Here is a 3,821-nt window from a genome sequence, read left to right on the forward strand (position 1 = left end):
TGAGAAATAAACATTAGATATCTCTCCATTTATTTGTATCTTCTTCAATCTATGTTATTAATGTTTTGTATTTTTTAGCCTACAGGTTTTTACCTCCTTGGTTAAATTGATTCTAACATTTTGTTTTTAGTGTTATCATAAATGGGATCGTTTTCTTGATTTCTTTTTCAGCTAAGTTGTTATTTGTATATGGAAATGCTATTGATATTTAGAGTTGCTTCAGCGTCCTGGTGCTGCTGCACTGTGGAGCCCGTGCTGTCCCTTAGCCAAGATGCCTGAGGAAACGCAGACCCAAGACCAACCGACAGCGGAGGAGGAGGTTGAGACATTCACCTTTCAGGCAGAAATTGCCCAGCTGATGTCACTGATCATCAATACTTTCCACTTGGACAAAGAGATCTTTCTGAGCGAGCTCATTTCAAATTTATCAGATGCATTGGACAAAATCCGGAATGAGAGCTTGACGGATCCCAGTAAATTAGACTCCGGGAAAGAGCTGCATTTAACCTTATACCAAACAAACAAGATCGAAGACTCACTATTGTGGATACTGGAATTGGAATGACCAAGGCTGACTTGATCGATAATTTTGGAAATATCACCAACTCTGGGACCAAACTGTTCATGGAAGCTTTGCAGGCTGCTGCATGTATCTCTAAGATTGGCCTGTTCAGTGCTCATTTTTATTCTGCTTATTTGGTTTCTGAGAAAATAACAGTGATCACCAAACATAACAATGATGAGCAGTACGGCTGGGAGTCCTCATCAGGGGGATCATTCACAGTGAGGACAGACACAGGTGAACCTATGGGTCATGGAACAAAGGTTATCCTACAACTAAAAGAAGACCAAACTGAGTATTTGGAGGAACGAAGAAGAAAGGAGATTGTGAAGAAACATTCTCAATTTATTGGATATCCCATCACTCTTTTTGTGGAGAAGAAACATGATAAAGAAGTCAGCGATGATGAGGCTGAAGAAAAGGAAGATAAAGAAGGAGAAAAAGGAAAAGAAGAGAAAGAGTCCAAAGACAAATCTGAAATTGAAGATGCTGGTTCTGATGAAGGAGAAGAAGAAAAGAAGGATGGTGACAAGAAGAAGAAGAAGAAGATTAAGGAAAAGTACATCGATCAAGAAGAACACAACAAAACAAAGTCTATCTGAATCAGATATCCTGACGACATTACTAATTAGGAATACAGAGAATTCTATAAGAGCTTGACCAATGACTGGGAAGATTACTTGGCTGTGAAGCATTTTTCAGTTGAAGGACAGTTGGAATTCAGAGCCCTTCTATTTGTCCCACGACGTGCTCCTTTTGAGCTGTTGGAAACTGAAAGAAAAAGAACAACGTCAATTTGTATGCATGCAGAGTTCTCATCATGGATAACTGTGAGGAGCTAATCCCTGAATATCTGAACTTCATCAGAGGGGTGGTAGACTCGGAGGATCTCCTTCTAAATATTTCCTGTGAGATGTTGCAATGAAGCAAAAATCTGAAAGTTATCAGGAAGAATTTGGTCAAAAAATGCTTAGAACTCTTTACTGAACTGGCAGACGATAAAGAGAGCTACAAGAAGTTCAATGAGCAGTTATCTAAAAACATAAAGCTTGGAATACACGGAGACTCTCAAAATCAGAAGAAGTTTTCAGAGCTGCTAAGATACTACACATCTGCCTCTGGTGATGAGATGGTTTATCTCCAGGACTACTGCACCAGAATGAAGGAAAACCAGAACCATATCTATTATACCACAGGTGAGACCAAGGACCACATAGCTAATTCAGCCTTTGTGGAATGTCTTTGTAAACATGGTTTGGAAGTGATCTATATGATCGAGACAAATGATGAGTACTGTGTCCAGCAGCTGAAGGAATTTGAGGGCAAGGCTTTAGTGTCAGTCACCAAAGAGAGCTTGGAACTTCCAGAGGATGAAGAAGAGAAAAAGAAACAGAAGAGGTAAAAAACAAACAAACAAACAAACAAAAACACACAAAGTTTGAGAACCTCTGCAAAATCGGGAAAGACATATTGGAGAAAAGAGTTGAAAAGGTGGTTGTGTCAAAGTTATTGGTGACGTCTCCATGTTGTATTGTCACAAGCATATATGGCTGGACAGCAAACATGGAGAGAATCATGAAAGCTCAAACCCTAAGAGACAACTCAACAATGGGTTACATGGCAGCAAAGAAACACCTGGAGATAAACCCCGACCATTCCTTTATTGAGACCTTAAGGCAAAAGGCAGAGGCTGATAAGAACAACAAGTCTGTGAAGGATGTGGTCATCTTGCTTTATGAAACTGCGCTCTTATCTTCCGACTTCAGTCTGGAAGATCCCCAGACACAGGCTAACAGGATCTACAGGATGAACAAACTTGGTCTGGTATTGATGAAGATGACCCTACTGCTGATGATACCAGTGCAGCTGCAACTGAAGAAATGCCGCCCCTCGAAGGAGATGACGACACAGCACGCATGGAAAAGCAGAACAACCTCCAGCTGATGGATGGCTTCCCTGTTCAGTACTCTACAGTTCCTCTGAGAATATACTTTCAAGGATGTTTTTCTTTATTTTTGTTAACATTAAATAGTCCGTACGGCATGACAACAACTACTTCAAGGGGAATATAAGATTTCTGTCTACTTCTAAGTGATGCTGTGATACCTTACACACTAAAGCAGAGCTAGCAATGCTTTCTTAGTTTCACATTGGCTTATTTTAACAGATGTGTTGTAAGATGTATGTAACATGATGTTAACTTTGTGGTCTAAAGTGTTTAGCTATCAAGCCAGATTCCTTAGTAGACCAAATCTTGTTATCGAAGTGTTCCTGAGCTATACCTTGATGTTTAGAAGAAAAATATTTGTTACATCTTGTAGCATCTACTTTTTGAACTTTTCATCCCCTGTAGTTGCCAATTCTGCATGTACTAGTCTCCTAGAAACAGCTTAAACTGAAGCCACTTGATGGAAGGAACTCTCCCTGGGGCTTGTTTTCCAAAGAAAAGGATTGTTTGGAGGAGCAAAGTTATAAGCCAACCTGAGCATATCATAAAGTTGTTTAAAAATAACCCAGAGCCAGTCTCGTGGATGGAAGTGTAGTGCCTGAGTCACATTCTGCTTAAAGTTGTAACAAATACAAATGAGTCAAAAAGAAAAAAAAAAAAAAAGAAATGCTACTGATATTTATATGTTAATTTTGTATTCTGCAACTTTACTGAATTCAGGTATTCGTTCTCACTTTTTTTCTGGAATCTTTGGGGTTTTCTACCATAGAATCATGCCATCTGCAATCAGAGATGATGTTACATCTTCCTTTTCAGTTTGGATGTCTTTTATTTCTTTTTCCCTTTTGATTGCTTTTGCTGGTGCTTCCAGTACTATGTAGAAGGCATGTGGTGAGAGTGGGCAGCCCTCTCTTGTACCGGATTTTAGTGCAAAGAAGTTCAGTTCTTCCCTGTTGATTATGATATTAGCTGTAGGTTTCCCATAAATGGCCTTTATTATGTTGAGAAACTTCCCTTCTATATGTAAACAATTAAGAGTTTTTATTGAGAAAGATTGCAAAATGTTGTCAACCTTGTTTATGCTTTAAAATGTTTTAACATGAGTAATTATTTAAGTAAGGGAAAAGAAGGCCTGTCAGGGTGACCAGCTGTCCGTGTTGGCCTGGCCCCATCCTGGTGTTTGCACTGAATCTCATGTATCCTGGGGAAATTCCTAAATCCCAGGCAGCACAAGTGGTTAAACCATCACTCTACCAATTGTATTATCTTTAAATCTTTTAGGTTGCATTGGCTTTAGCTGTCTCTAATGTT

The 3,821-nt window shown here is 39.2% G+C and overlaps 1 pseudogene across 1 annotated transcript; it reads left to right on the plus strand.

The window, feature by feature from the left end:
- The first annotated feature begins 217 nt into the window (after positions 1 to 217).
- On the plus strand, positions 218 to 3,144 carry LOC105554720 (annotated as a pseudogene). The gene has a single exon (XR_001008367.1). The product of XR_001008367.1 is annotated as a heat shock protein HSP 90-alpha-like (transcript).
- The last annotated feature ends 677 nt before the right edge of the window (positions 3,145 to 3,821 follow it).

Source organism: Mandrillus leucophaeus, unplaced genomic scaffold, assembly GCF_000951045.1.
Source record: "Mandrillus leucophaeus isolate KB7577 unplaced genomic scaffold, Mleu.le_1.0 Scaffold657, whole genome shotgun sequence".
NCBI lineage: Eukaryota > Metazoa > Chordata > Mammalia > Primates > Cercopithecidae > Mandrillus > Mandrillus leucophaeus.